The following is a 17,092-nucleotide window of genomic DNA, read 5'->3' as shown; positions in this document are numbered from 1 at the left end:
TGAATTTGGATTTTGACATTCCCAAAACAAATGTCACACTACCTAGGTCAAAGAATTACTTTTTAAAAAGTCACAGCAAGTAAAACTGTTATCAAATATGAGATACTGTAGAAACCTGAAAAGATAAGGCACATTCGGAGGATTAGTTCACCACTGATCTCATTTGGATATGCAGAAAGAAGATTGTGGCTCATACATTAGCACATATTTTTTGATAAAGATGTCAGTGCATAAACACCTTAAGCAGAATATTTCAAAACATATACAGTACTGCACGAAGTATCAGTAAAGAGTGGAAGAGAGAAGGTGAAGCATTAAATCCCAGAGTTAAGTCTTAGCCTCACAGTATTGCTTCCTCTCTCCCCAAGGATCCACTCCAGAGCTGGATCAGCATGCTAAGTGAGAGCCTGTACACTCAGCCGCTAATGGGGCAGACAATAGACAAACAATCTAGGTCAGTCAAACTTTTTTGACCATGTAAACGAGGTATGCTGTACATTGTTAATGAAAACGAGTCATATAGCTTTTGACGTGAAAACATCTAAGGGCTTTCCTTGTTGTTTATCTATGTATGAATGCATACACTGTATAAATTGTTTGTAAAGCTATGCAACAGCCATTTTATTACCATGAAGCAATCTACTTAATAAATTGCCAAGACAGGGGCATTTTGCTCATCAGTAACAGATGTGTATGGCGTTGTTGATAACACCTAGTAAATGGAAGAAAGTTCAGTCAGGAAGCTGACTTCATTCACTCTCCTCTGCACCTTTATTCATTACTTCCTCTCAGTTGCACCCCTTGGCTCTCATCCATTCGTATAACGCTACTTCCCTGCTTCTCTCTATCTGATCACTTTAAAATCTAAAAGGCAGCTCCATACAGCTTCACTTCACACCACTAGTTAAGCCTAAAAGTACTGCAAAGCACCAGGTAAGACAGATACAGTGGTGTGAAAAGGTGTTGGCCCCCTTCCTGATTTCTTATTTTTTTTAAATGTTTGTCACACTTTAATGTTTCAGATCATCAAACAAATTTAAATATTAGTCAAACATAACACAAATAAACACATCATGCAGTTTGAAGGTAAATGAAGGTTTTTATTATTAACAAACAACCTGTGTGAAAAAGTGTTTGGTCCCTAAACCTAATAACTGGTTGGGCCACCCTTAGCAGCAACAACTGCAATCAAGCATTTGCAATAACTTGCAATGAGTCTGTTACAGCGCTGTGGAGGAATTTTGGCCCACTCATCTTTGCAGAATTGTTGTAATTCAGCCACACTGGAGGGTTTTCGAGCATGAACCGCCTTTTTGAGGTCATGCCACAGCATCTCAATCGGATTCAGGTCAGGACTTTGACTAGGCCACTCCAAAGTCTTCATTTTGTTTTTCTTCAGCCATTCAGAGGTGGAATTGCTGGTGTGTTTTGGATCATTGTCCTGCTGCAGAACCCAAGTTCGCTTCACAAACCGATGGCTGGACATTCTCCTTCAGGATATTTTGGTAGACAGCAGAATTCATGGTTCCATTTATCACAGCAAGTCTTCCAGGTCCTGAAGCAGCAAAACATCCCCAGACCATCACACTACCACCACCATATTTTACTGTTGATATGATATTCTTTTTCTGAAATGCAGTGTTACTTTTACACCAGATGTAATGGGACACACACCTTCCAAAAAGTTCAACTTTTGTCTCGTCAGTCCACAGAGTATTTTCCCAAAAGTCTTCGGGATCATCAAGATGTTTTCAGGTAAAACTGAGACGAGCCTTTATGTTCTTTTTGCTCAGCAGCGGTTTTCGTCTTGGAACTCCGCTATGCAGACCATTCTCATTCTTATGGTGGAGTCATGAACAGTGACCTTAACTGAGGCAAGTGAGGCCTGCAGTTCTTTGGATGTTGTTGTGGGTTCTTTTGTGACCCTCTTGGATGAGTCGTCACTGCGCTCTTGGGGTAATTTTGGTCATCCAGCCACTCCTGGGAAGGTTCTCCACTGCTCCATGTTTTTGCCATTTGTAGATAATGACTCTCACTGTGGTTCGCTGCAGTCCCAAAGCTTTAGAAATGGCTTTATAGCCTTTTCCAGACTGATAGAGCTCAATTACTTTCTTTCTCATTTGTTTTTGAATTTCTTTGGATCTCGTCATGATGTCTAGCTTTCGAGGATCTTTTGGTCCACTTCACTTTGTCAGGCAGGTCCTATTTAAGTGATTTATTGATTGCGAACAGGTGTGGCAGTGATCAGGCCTGGGTGGGGCTAGAGGAATTGAGCTCAGGTGTGATAAACCACAGTTATGTTTTAACGGGGGGGGGGCAAACACTTTTTCACACAGGGCCATGTAGTTCTGGATTTTGTTTTCCCTTAACAATAAAAACCTTCCTTTAAAAACTGCATGATGTGTTTACTTGTGTTATCTTTGACTAATATTTAAATTTGTTTGATAATGTGAAACAAAGTGTGATAAACATGCAAAAAAAATAAGAAATCAGGAAGAGGGCCAACACGTTTTCACACCACTGTATGTACTACACCTGTGTCCCACCTATGGACAGGTCAGCAGCCACAGCAGGGGGTTTCAATTATATACATTAAATACACTTTGTCACAGGTCACTCACAAGAACTTTACCCTTCAGGCTGCCTGTTCAATCCCACACAGGCGATTCACTTGAAACAGAAAATGACAGGCAGTCAGCAGCTTTGCCTTGCTTGCTATGTTTGGTCTAGTTGCACCCTAAAGCTACCACTTCTCTCAATCACTAACCACAATCCCCTAATATCAATTGACTTTCCTGCTTGTGTTGTGCTCATCTTTCAGCTCCTGAAAGGGTCTTATGGGCGATGTTATTGACAATAATCAGGCTCATTCCTATAATCAATCTAATTGATTATACATTGATAAAATTGATACACCAAAAAAAAAAAGTAAATCTACATTTTTGTTTCATTGTTTAATGGCCTCTCTTGATCATAAACCCGATACAAAAGCAAGATGGGTTCCAGAATAATCAGTTTAGAAATGGATGGATGCACTGAAACACAACGAGATCACAAATGTCACAGTCTGAACACATTGACTGCATTTTGATAAGTAATCCAGAATTGTGCACAACTAGTGCTGTTGCTCTGGTAATCTGCCGTCTTCATGGCGTGTCCACTGCAAGCTATTAAATGGCTGCTGCATTCACCAGGAGCTTCACCGTCACATCACTGCTGACCTGAGCAGCAATCAACCACATCCTGATTAATGGGTCTCTAAGGCTCCTTGGAAGCAATCACAGCCAGAAGGTTTTGGCCAAACAGTAAACAATTGAGACATTCAGCAATCATCCTTTACAGCATAATTAACCTTAGTTATTGATTGATCAGCGTAAAAATGTTACGGCAGAAACACACCATTATTGGCAGTTTGTGACACATCTTTATTGGAACATCTAAAATTTGTTCCTTGCATTTTCACAGAGTTCTTTTAATCCATTTTAGACATCTGAGCTCAGAGAGTAACATCAGGTTACCACAGTAATAAGTATGTGCAGAGGCAAGCTGTGAATGATGACATGAAGAATTTGAACTTCTACAAAGGCAGCACAATACTTAAATTGATTTTGTCACTTAAAGCTGAGGTGATAGGACATGCTTTCCACCCACCCATTCTTTAAATGTCCAAGGAAAGGTTGGGGGTGATATGGGCTGAGAGGGAATGAGTCGTCTCTGTCTAAACACTATGGTCGTGGTGGTGGTGGACACACTGGTGCGTTTCAGGGACAGAGGCAAAGATTGCCCTCATCAATCTAATGCCTCTCCTCCTGAGGTAATCATTTCCACAGAGCAACATGGCATCTCATTAGGCTGATTCACTCTCTGTCAGTCAGCTTCAGGCACCTTCACAACAAAAAGTTTGGTGTGAAAGTACATGCACACTTAAGACTATTAGACAAGCTGATGGCACAGGCTCTCACACTTATAGTACATAAATGCAGACTGTTATTTTCTTTTATTTGAGCAGCATTTCATGGCAGTTTGACAAAGCGAATATAATCCTCTTTTTTAGTAGAGATGTATTTTAGAAAAAACAGGGACTGAAATCTATAAGCTTTACAAGACAGATACAACAGTAATGGTCTCTAAAACGGCTATGACAGTGAAGAGCTTCCTCTCAGGTTCTATTATTGTGTTATACTAGGGTTTTAAAGAAAAACGGGATATATGCCACATATCATTCATATCTTATTCTAGCAGAATCAGCAATACCCTTTAGCTAAGATTTTTTTCTAAATTGTGAGTCCATCATTTTGCTCTAAAAAGCTCCAAACCTTATATGCTTTCCCACACACAACACACAATGAGGAGTCTATGCATTGGCTATTAAAGTGACCTTTATAGCACCTAAAACAACCTTAATAGCCTATACAAACAAAAATGCATGTAAAAATCCACCACTAACCCCAGAGTCTCTATTCTCCTAAATAGGCCATGCCACAGAGACGTAGTGAGAGCAGGCTGAAAACAGAAAAGCCTTTTACAGACACTCCATTACATACTTCGCTTCTTTTCCTGGGGCCTTAACCTATTCATCCAAATCAATCTGCTTTCAGGTGAACAAACTCTCACCAAGCTCCTACCAAAATCATCTACTAATATACAAGTGGGACTTTCAAGCCAAGATATCACTGAACAAGATGTCTCTGATTGATACCAAACACTCAGAGAGACTGTTTAATAATCTATCCTCTGGTATCAGATGAAGTTCAACTTGTGGGATAACACTCCTTCCTTTTATTTTTTCTTGCTTTTCCCACACCTCACCTCTCTTTCTCTCCCCAACTGTGCTCGAGGAGATAAAAGAAATGAGGACTGGCATGTTCCCTGGACATTTTAATTAGCTAGTCTTTAATTCAGCCTGACCCCCTTTCAACTTTGATCAGCCAGCGGGAGCTTTGATAAGGACCTGCCACTCACATGCAAACACGGGGGTTATTCAGCAGCAAATTGTCTCTTCGCCATTCGCAGATGCTCGCTACCTGTGCTGTCATGGGAAAGCTGTTCACGGCTCAGTGAAAACTAAAAGCCCAACAAGAATGGAAATATGGTGTGTGAGCTGTGCTCATTCATTCCAGCTCTCCATTCACTGCAGGGTGGACTGCAGCAGGGTTGAATACAAATTCACCCCTTGATTATTAGTATAGAGATTTCTGGGGGCAAAAATAATGTGTAACAGTATTACAGTAGTAATTAATGTGTAACAGTATTAGCTCACAGTTCCAAAGGCAAGCGTTGCATTTCATTTAGTCTAAAATGGACAAGAGCCTTAGGATTTATGAGAGCCTGCTGAAAGGAAAAGGAAAACTAAAAATAGAGAAATAACCTCTTAGTATTAGTACGTGTATTTGTTCCAAAGTGTTTTACAAATAACATTAGTTTTGGTACATGCTTTCAAATGAAATAAATTCTTAAGCAATGCTGCTGATCTGCATGTCAAAAACCTGCTGTGCTTGTTGGTGACTTAGTATTTCATTTACCTGAATATCTGCAATATCAATGGGGTATCAATGATTACTTGCGCATCTCACTGAGCAGACGCACTCCTGTTTTATCTGATGTCGTTGTGAAAGCTTCATTAGGGTTAATGCACCACTCACTTTTGAAATTCTAGTAGTGCAAGTGCCTTTAGAATGTAATAAAATTTAAGACCTGTTCAAATATCACCCATAAAAAATTATTTGTTTTATTTTTGTAATTTCATGTGTAGAAAGCAGGTTAATTTTGACAATTAGACGTCTTTATTTTATAAAAAACTTTGATTAACCAAAAACATAATCAAGGAATTAATTGATTATTAAAATGTTTGTTTGTTGCAGTCCCAATCGAGTATATGTCAATGTATAAGTAGATGAATTTTTTTACTGTAAGTTACAGTCACTGATCAACTATTTAATGTTTACATTTTGCAAGATAAATGAATAAAGGTTTATTTTGCTTTCTATGCTATACTGAAAACTAACCTAATCATGCCCTAAAATATGAGGTGCAATACACACCAAATCGTGGATGTTGCATTGCATTACGCCGCTAGTGCTGAAAAAGGTGAGCAGAAGGACACGTCTACATCAGGTACTGTCAATCATGTCAGACGCTTCAGCATCATAAAATAGCAGATAATTCCTGTGTCATATTACATCAGATTAAGGGCCTTTGGAGTACATGTTCCTGAAAATACCTGAGGAATCGGCTGCATAGCTCAGGATCAGCTCTAGGTTCAACAATATGCATCTGAGGCATACACTCAGTGTGGCAGAACCAAAGCCACAAGACAAATCCTCTCGCTGCTCTGTGTGCACAAAGCTGTGACTGGCTACCTTGTGTGCGCTCCGTTCCCCTTACGGCGAAGGGCAGAGCCGACTGAAATCTCCTGTTCACAGTTGTCTCATTGTATAAAAGAGACTGTTTCAAATAGCGATTTTCCAAATTGTTTTATTTAGGCAAATAATTATTCGACTATCATGCAGTGATTTTCTAATGCCACACCTTTTCCTGCAATGTGTTCTGCTGCTGAAAAGTATAGACAATATTCTTTACCAAGGCAGCAATTTCCTGGAAAGAATTTGAATAGGTTTAATCCGGTGTTAAATACACAGTACTGCTTTACATATAAAGGGTATACTCAGTGTACCCACTAGAAATTTTTAAATGGGTCTGGGCTTAGAATGTGTGTCCAATTTTTGGAGCCATTAATACCTCTAACAAGCCTTAACCCAAGTATCATCAGCAGAATCAACTGGAACACAGTGGTTTTATCGACTAGGGGGAGGACTGTCGACACCACTGTCTTCGTGCTACCAGGCAGTCCTAATGCAGCTTCAGCCTTGTCTGCCCCTTATCATTAGCGGTGCCAAGCAAAGTGGTCTCATCCATCAGCCAGCCTACTCAGTTACTGCGACTAGTTCTCCTTCCAATTTGTAAATGGGATTGGAGAGCATACATAAAGGCTCAAACAAAGTACCACCCCTCACCACACACTGCTGCAGCCAGCTGCTGTGTTAAGCCTCTCCACATGCTGCTGCCCCTCATCCTCACGCTGATCAAATGTATAGATGCTGCAGTGTCTTTGCCCACTGCACTCATTCACTGAGCTCCTTCTCACCTTCTCATATACTTTCTAATATCTGTGGTACCGTGTCTCTCTCTCTGCCTCTGTTCATCTTGCTAGATCCTCTGATAGTCTCCTTTTTCTCTGAACCCCTTTCTCTATTCCTTATTATCTCTTATTCTTTCCTGCTGCACCTCATACGTTCTGTCTTTAATTTTTTTCTCTTACTCGGTTCTTACTATCCCCTACAGCTCTTATTTTACCTCTCCTTGCAACCCCTCCATCTCTCCCTGTCTCTTGCTGTGTTTCTGATCCCAGACACCTGTACCTGTAGGGGATATTCACTGCCATTCAATGGGCAGTTTAGTTGTCCACAATAAACCAAGACATGGCCATTGGCTCAACTCACAGAAATACAACCTGAAGAAAACCAACAAAACCAGTGAATTATGACAGCAGATTTGTGCCACAGAGTTTAACAGTGAATCTTTTATATACTTCCAAGTCTAGATAGCAGAAATTACAGTGCACATCCATAAATAACAGTGATGCAAGTGGCGAAGAAGACCTTATGGAGGTTATGTTTCATGGCTTTGGATTTTCCAATTATGCACTGCTGTGCCCCGATAAAACCCAACAGCAGTTAATAATGCTGACAAAAATCAGTGCTCCATGTTCGCAAGCTGCATAGCAGGATATACGGTACAACAGCCGAAGGTGAAATCTTGAAGAAAGTGCTGCTTGGTCCTTTTTAACAAAAAATAATGTATGTGGGAATGAAACCACACAAAGCCTATTTCATCCTAGGCTCTAACAAGAGTAATCAGCTGTATTTTTTGTTTGTGTATCTCAAAATATCAGACTAAACGCGTAAAAAATGCTTTTCAAAGTTAACATATCTTTTCAGCAACTTTTCTTGTGAATTTATATTCTGAATACACACATTTCTCATCTCATTTTCATAACACAGCTGTCTATTGAAATAATCAAAGCCCTGAACATCTAACAGCTATTGTTACAAATGACTATTTACCAGAAAGATGCTGACAATGATTGCAAACTGTGAAGTGCCCCAAGCCATGCCAGTCTTCACCAGTATGTTATTCAATTAAATTTAAAATAGTTCATTACAAATTACAATAACTTTATGACACAATATCGCAGGTATTTATATTTCAACAATTTGGTATGAAGTACAGTACGCGGTTAATGCACAGTGACTCACCAAAATGCTTCAGTGTGAAGTACGAGTGAGGTTCAACAACTTTTAAATGTAAATATACAGAACTGTGCAGCTATTTCAGAAGTATTAAATCATTTGTCATGCTGCTAATCTGTCCGTCAGTGAGTCTCAATGGTTGTTACACTTTCTAATTCAGTCTGAGCTCCCTTCTTAAGCTGTACTTCACCTTGTATATATTCTATGGGCTATATAGCCAAGGCTTACTGCATGTGAATCATGTATTATCCCTTGTCCTCTGCGCCTGCTTGTACATCTCTTCTTCCCTCTAATTTCATTTTCCAGTAGAGCTGTCAGGCTCATGGAAGGACCTGTCTACCACATGGTGTGGAGAGCAATGAACAATTTATAATCTGCCAGTTGGGCCACAATCACACAGCATCTTCAAAATTGGCCACATAAATATTGAGACAACTATTTAAACAGCTCTGATCAAACACGGGTCAATCAAACAGAAACAACAGGCACACAGCGGAAATATGTGTCCACATGAGAGAGATGCAAAGAGCTATAGGCAAGATGGCACTGATCACCTAACACTAGATTTTTTAATAACACAAACAGAAGGCTGAAGCTGGACACTTTGTTATGCAATAACCTGATAATTTTGGATAAAGGGACTAAACATGGTAAGCTTTGGCTGTAATATATACAAGTAAAACCTATGCAGGAAACACAAGTGCTGATCCATTTGAAGTCCCTTTTTCCCCACACTGACCACTGTATTCAAATGTGAATCTTTAAGCAGGAGAGCTCTGTACTTCTGAGACTTCATCTCTATATCTTCCAGAGGAACAAAGGTATGAGGCAGATCTCTTTAGCAACCCCCACTAACACAATTGTAGCGTAGCCCCCCCCCTTTTACCCTCTGCCCTGACCTCTGTGGATAAAATAATTTTCTGTCCATAAAGCCTGTGACTTGCTCTTCACAGAAGCAGAAAAGCCCGAGTTAGGCAGTTCCACACTGACCATACCCTAAAACATTCACAACCTGGTACTCCAAGACTAAATATACAAAAGGTATACACATACTTGTACATACTTCCCAGTCCTCCCTCAGGAGATTTGCTAAATGATCACCAACAAATAAAACAATGCATTTATTTGGCTACTCCCAGCAAAAATGAGCATCGAGCAACACATTCACAAAGACTATTTGGACTAATTTAATAGTGTACCATTTTAGCATTGGCAACTATAAAGAAATCCAACCTTTATCATCGTAATCATAATGTTGTCATTTTGTCACTGCTTTATTCCATTTGCCTACTGCTGAATCTGCTGAGTTTTTACTTAAAGGTAATCTAATTTTTTTTCAGCCGCTAGAGGGGAGACTCACACCCAAAACCACTCCTCTTTGCTCCTCCTACTGCATCCTGTTTCCTAGCAACAACCAACAAACTTCACAAAAGAAACTCAATAAAAGAGAAAATATCATCTTAAATTGGGTAGCTTATTATCAGCTTATTTACTATGCCTAGACTATGACTGGTACGCTGGTGACTTGACTTTAATTGCATTTAGATAATTGTGGGTCATTGATTACATTTCCATCATGATTAATTAAAGAAAATTAATGATGACATGTTTTATTTATCATAAGATTTTAAAGTTCAACAGCATGTTCCAAATATTTGCAACACTGACTGATGTCTCTTCGAACAGTAATTAGCTGAGCAGCAACAGCACATATAAAAAAATGTTCTGGCTTGACTGGTGCTGTGGTCAGCTTAGGCATCCCAAGCAAGTTCTCCTTTGGCCTCCAGTATACTCTAGTTGTCTGCCAGAGTCCTTGTACCTGTCTGCCTCAGTAATCTGCCAGGGAGCAGACAAACATCAGTGGGCCTTATCTCTACTTCTCAGGAGCAGCCGGGGAAGGAGGCAGGAAAAAGACAGACTCATGAATTCAGTCAACACACAAACAGTTCATTAAACACATGCACACGCATCTTAAACTGCACACACACACACACACACCAAAGGACATAAAACTTCCTCTAGAATATAAGGAGTTCATTAGACATGCTTTCTGCGAAGGAGGTACGAAGAATTTGCTACAGGCAGTGGTGAAAGCATCAATGGTGAAATAAAACAAAGCACAGTAAAGATTATTTTATTGAGCTGACATACCAGAACCAGTTCGCTATTTCCAGTAAGGCTGAGCGGAAGGATTTGCACAGCTGCAATACTGAATGGTGCAGTTGCACATACTGAGGGGCTATAATACACCAACATGATATCCAATACTTGCATTTTATGCAAGATTGCACATGTGGACAATGTAATTGAAACCATCACATCAAACCACTTCCTTTGAGCCAAAGTCAGTAAAAAGTCAAATTCTGTCAGTAGTAGATTTCACAGGGCACTCGTGCCTCAGAGAAATTCAATGTCTTTACAGCATACTGTGAGTTCTGGCATTTGTATTCACAGCCTACTGGAGCTGCCTGTGGGAGAATGTGGTGGCTTAAAAATATGAAAGGTGTGTTATCCTGCATATGAATATGAATTGGATTTTTCTCTTACTGGTGCACTCAAGAGTTTGTAATATGACATAGGCTAAGTAAGTAGTCTTACTTTTCTAAGTGTGTAGTAAAGATTTCTTTTTTTTCCACAACAGTTGAGAAATTCTTGATGGAGCCTCTGTATATGCTGACCACATGTGGCATGAGATCAGCATGAACACATGCAACATGCAAGCCCTCAAACTGATTTATTATTGATTTAAAGGACGGCCAAATTGCCAGTTAAAATCTGTGCTGAAATAACACTGGCCACGTATTGTAACCCAAGATTCTGTGAATTGGGCACAGCCCTTTGGGATATCGCTTATGGGTCTTATTCCATTCCTCGTGCTAAGCACTGACGAGAAGAGGGTTGGGCCCCTTAACAGCAACGGCCCAGGCCACACACCTGCACCTACACAATGAGTGGAGAGCTGAGCGCGCAAACATAGTTTCCCGGCTCGTAGGGCTGTGCAATAAATTGAATTCTGATTTTGATTTTGATTTAGGGTCTCAATAATCACAAAAACTATGTAATCGAGAAAAAATGCTTATTCTGTTTTTCAAGTTATTTTGGCCTGCGGTCTTAATGATGGACATGCACTTTTCACCCGAACTCTCTCAACCTGTACTGTCAGCAAAACAAGTCGCATATGTGGTATCTGGTGGCATTTCAAAAAATCTGTCTGAGTGAAGATGGTGGAAAGAGAGCAGCCACAGAAGTCTTTGGTCAGCAAAAGAGGTAGAAGGAAATTCATTGTTTGGGAACAGTTTGGATTCAAAGAAGCGGACGTAGATCAAAAACATTATGTACAAGATTGGAGACGCGGTGGTGTCGGCACCGCTATCTATACATTTTAATATATTTTATATTATTTGTTTAAGGAGAATTCATTGTTTTGTTCTATAAATGCAACATATTTCCAAACTCAATGAGTAATCGTGTAAAATTATCAGGATTTCAATAATGACCAAAATAATGGTGATTATGATTTTTTTTCATAATCAAGCAGCCTCACCGGCTTGGTCATCTCCTGGCAGTATCCAGGACAGCATGTGAAAAAAGGAGTAATGCACAATGTCGCACAAATAAGTTATTGCCCTTATTAGTCCCACAATGGGGAAATTCCATTTCCACCCAAAGTGCACACAGCAGTGAACACACACCCAGAGCAGTGGGCAGCCAGTGCTGCCGCGCCCGGGGAGCAGTTGGGGGTCCAGTGCCTTGCTCAAGGGTCTCACCTCAATCGTGGTATTGAAGGTGGACAGATGCTGGCTATTCACTCCATCCCACCTGAGACTCAAACCTGCAATTTTCAGGTTACAAGTCCAACTCCCTATCCATTAGGCCACGACTGCCCCCAATAACAAACAAATAAACAAACAAAGGAATACAGGGAGGCCATCACTCATGATTTCTACCGATGTTCCTGCGCACTAGCTTCACCGTTAACCCATCCTTGGGAGCAAGGGTGAGGGTGGGGTGGCACCACTGCTCGGCCTGCTGGAGGCACAGGACAGGAGGAAAACTCATCACCGTCAAAAGATTTATCTGGCAAATGGACAAAAAAGTGGAGGCCTTTTAGCTTTGTGGGCTTGCTAGCTGCAGAAGAGAGACACATGGCGACAGCAGGAGAGAGAGGCCAGACCAATATGTGCCACAGGGTGTACCAGCAGAACAGCGCATCAGGAAATGATCGGGTTAGGACAGGGGTAAACCGGGAGACCACACCAGTTAGCTGCCATCTGTGAGCAGCTACAAAAAACTACCCATAGCCAAAACAACAAAGTGGCCCTAGAGGCCGGAATAACATGAGCTTCCTCATTTAGCATGCTAGCTAGCACGTCTCTGCTATGGCTCCCTAAACGAGAAGGGGTGCGTTAGGTGCGCCCCAGAAAGGGGCCAAGGATGGAGATGGAATTGTCTGATTCCGGGTCCAAAGTGACCTCAAGTACCATCTCCGACATATCTCCAGGGATGAAGGCGGAAGGGTTTTGGTGGCAGGGGTATCGGAGGGAGCAGAGGGAAGAGATGGCTGCTCAGTCTGCTAGCACTCCCTTATATATGGGCAACTCGTAATTGGGTCAATCGGTTTGGGCGGAGCGGGGTGGGCATAGACAATTTTCTTTTCAGTGCTTAGCATGAAAGGTGGTTTTATCAGAAACAACAAATACATGTAAGGGAGAAAGTAGAGTGGAAAAAAGGACAGCTTTTTTTTACAGTTGTTAGTTTGTATAATACAACTGATAGAACAAAACAGTGTCTTTGAAATTAAGGTCTGACTCATTTTACTGTTATGGTTCATTCCTTGATGAATATAATAATATAGGCTTTAAAAGAGTTGCATTTGCCAAATATGTTGACCAAAAAAGTTACATAATGACTAAAATATGTCTGTCCCAATTGTTGTATAGAACCTGAAGTATTATAAGCTCTCTTTATATAACTATAGTACCCAAGAAGAGCTTTTTGTACAGGAGATATGCAAATTGCAGAATGACTGACAGTCACAACAGTCATGATTTGTGCTTCTTTAAAAAAAAATGCAAAAAGGATTTTTTTTTTTTTTCCTAAAAGGAAGTCATTCTAAAACTGTTGTTAGGGAAATGGAAGAAGGTAAAACTTCATCCTTATTTATTTAATTTTTCTGTTTATTTTTGATGGATCTATTTTACATGGACGGACAAAAAAAAAAAAAAAAAAAATCTCTCAGCTAAAGAGATTGCAATAAATAAACCCCTTTCACACAAACAGTGTTGAATTACAATTCAAAAAGCAGCTTTTGTTGTCACATTTAAGTACTATAAAAACATTTTGTGATCATGAAACAGTCCACTTTTCCTTTAGTGTTCACAGAAAACTAAGGTGTTACTGTGAGGTTGCAGTGAGATATGAGTTGGTTTAATTTATTTATTCATTTATTTTTCTATCAACCTTATTTGGCCTTACAGGAAAGATCTTCTTATCCTTTTCATTCCAGTGACCACAATCATTACTATGGCAGCAGGTACATGTCAAGCAGCTTAAAGGAAAATGTAGGGAGGAAGCTGTTATAAAGTTATAGGCCTATCATCAGCCTGTGATGACCTGTGTGTTCAGGGGATTATTTAGTGAACGTAAAATAAATATGAATAAAATAATTCATTGTTTTTTAATATACATCCTTTTTTTGTTTAACCTGCCTCATCTGCTTATGATCCAGTTAGTGTCTCCCTGCATTTGCCAGAATTACTTTCAGTCACTCCCACAGAAGTTGCCTGGAGTTGTTACCTTCACAATTGCTTTCATTTATAGATGGAGCAAAAAACCCAGCACACTAATCACAACAATAAGATCCAAAGAGAGAGAGAGAGAGTGTGTGGTGTGTGTGTGTGTGTGTGTGTGTGTGTGTGTGTGTGTGTGTGTGTGTGTGTGTGTGTGTGTGTGTGTGATGGTTTTTCCCTGGCTCCATTGTTTTTCCAACTCACAAGAGAATCAAAGGGCATTTTGGAAGTGCTGACAATGTGGGTGCCAATTCAAAGTTATTATGTTTTAGGTTGCTGATATTTTTCCACTTGAACTAATGTCTTGAACCCAGATATTCCTCTCAAGTTGCACCAACACTGAAAAATAGTGTTTCCAGAAAATAGATTCTGTTTCTGCTTGTACCATGGCTTCATTTAAATGATGACACTGCTCTGTATATGACTGTAACTCAAATCTAAGGTCCTGTACTTTTATGTAAAAGAACTATAAACACAATAATATATAATATCGTGTGCATTATTTCATATGCATCCCTATCACTCTCAGTATGATACATGTTTATATTACTATATATATATATAGGGGAGCCAAAGCAGAGACATGCTAGCTAGCACGCTATATTTTATATATATAAATATAATATATAATAAATAAATATATATTTTATTTATTACATTTCACTAAAACAAAAATATACCGATCCATTTAAACATTAGCATCAGTTCAGTTCTGTTAGTTTCTCTTATACATTTTCAACAGATGTTGTGGTTTAAGGACACAACAGGCCTCAGTGTCCAAGACTACAGGACAGAGATATCAGGAAGACTTTACATTCATTGTTATTCATTATTTCCTTAGTCTCTTCTCCATCTCTCTCTGTGCCATCACTGAACAGGGCGGGTGAGTGGCTGCTGATTACCAAACATCTCTTACCTTTGATCTCCTGAGGTGTGGGGCTCTAATCCATCTTGCAGCACAGGAGGCCGTCTGATCTGGGTGGTTGTGGTAGTAACTTAGCTTCTCCTCATCTCACTTATACATATAGTATGTGCCCCCGGCTCTCGCACAGGAGTGTATATGTACACACGCAACACGGTTTGGGCTCTGCACACTGCACTGCCGCATAAAGACACTCTGTAAGAGAATAAAAAAAAAAAAATTTAAAAAAAGCTACAGTAAGAAATCTGAGTCAGAAGACACGAAATAGGTGATGTACAGGGTTTTAGTAATAGGAGTATAGGAAATGAAAAGGTGGAGAAAGGCACGGTTTGTCTTGTTTGCTACCCTAACAGTAAACTATATGTTTTTTAAAGCAATATTACTGCACTATAAATCATTTTTCTGGTCAGGTATCAGCATCTTCACTCCTATTGCTAATGCTGAGGACAGCCATTTATCTAGCACTCAGTAAGTTCACAATCTGCAAAGTAAACCGCAGATTCAAAGTCCATGGTCTCATTTTGCTGATGGTCTTGTTTTATTGTTTGTCCCTTACTCAGCTAGATACCCTTCCTCTTTATATAGCACATGCAACATTTTTCATACTGTCACTGCACTTTGAACTGCTTCTGAAACTCATCAGCATTCAAAACAAGGCTTAGCACACAACATTGCAAGACAATTTTCACACTAAATGAGAAAGTAAATGTCACTTACAGGTTGTGCATTAATCTCATGTCATTGCATTTTAATGGCACCTTTACTCAGAAGAGAATTAAACTTCTCCACAGAGATCAACCTAATCACTTAGCACCATGATGAAATCACCGTCTTACGTCACAGCAGAGGCAGAACCTGCCGTGCCACTTACAGTAGGAACATGTAAACGGCAAACACTATATGCTTGTGTGCAGACACACACACACACACACACACACACACACACACCACCTGCATATTGATGCATACACACAAATTACTTTTAAGTGCTCAATTCTTCAAATGTAAGCTTGTTCAGCTATTATCAGACCATCTAAAAAAACCCGCTCTCTATGGTCAAAGAAAAAAAAAGGTTGAGCTTTTATGAATATCAGGAGAACTAAGTGTGCAATTCATTGCATCCTAACTTTGCTTGCTGAAACCAACAATCCTGCATTCACTCTTGCTTCAGGTGAAAAAAACACTGTTATATCTTCTCAATTTTTCACCCAACTATTTCTGACACTTTACGTGGGAACAACAAAGTGACTGAAACACTAAAAAAAAAAATGTCTTCCAGGAAAGACTGACAGAAAACTTTACATCATCTCCATAGCCAATCCCTACGACAGCCAGCTTTTCACCTAAAGTATGACAGAGCATCTGTAAACATGTTTGCCTTTCAATGTGTTTGCACAATTCGTACGCACAAAATCTTTTCCTGCACATCCCTTCCTTCCTACACCTTTCAGACACTGTGACTTGGGTAAAACCTTGTGCCTGTGGTCTGACTGCATCAACACACTTCAGCTGACTGTCCTTTGAGATCCAAAAGAGGAGACAAGGGAGAAAAAGGGACAGGGAGTAAAACAGCGTGGACACATTATGTGGACAAGACGTATAAAACGAACATGTGAATAAAAGTCTGAAAACACAACAGACTGCTCCACTTTGCACTGGGATTCATTTTCATTTTCGTGCAAACAAAATCTTGAGCTTTCAAACTAATTTGAGGAAAGTTGTCATTAGATAAGAAACTGAATACATAAAGGATGTACTTCAGAAAGCCCAAAACAATCAATGAATTATTCTTGGGCAAAACAACAGTGTACCAAGCAAAACTAGATTTCATCACTATTCAAGTCTCACATTTGGGCATCTAGGCAAACTACAAGCTATTATAGTCTCAACAAACAATGGTTTAGTTCTGCTGGTTTGTCTTTTGCAGTTTTGATCTCATTGTATTTTCTCTGTTAACAGAGTGTAAAAACAGAGCTGCAGTTAGCACTACAACTTTACAAACTTTGATTCGTCCTAAAAGTCCTCAAATGGCTCAAGTATATTTAGAGAGATGAATTGACTCCACCGTTCAT

This window comes from Mastacembelus armatus, chromosome 13 (genome assembly GCF_900324485.2).
Source record: "Mastacembelus armatus chromosome 13, fMasArm1.2, whole genome shotgun sequence".
Taxonomy (NCBI): Eukaryota; Metazoa; Chordata; class Actinopteri; order Synbranchiformes; family Mastacembelidae; genus Mastacembelus; species Mastacembelus armatus.
This window is presented reverse-complemented; position numbering follows the sequence as displayed.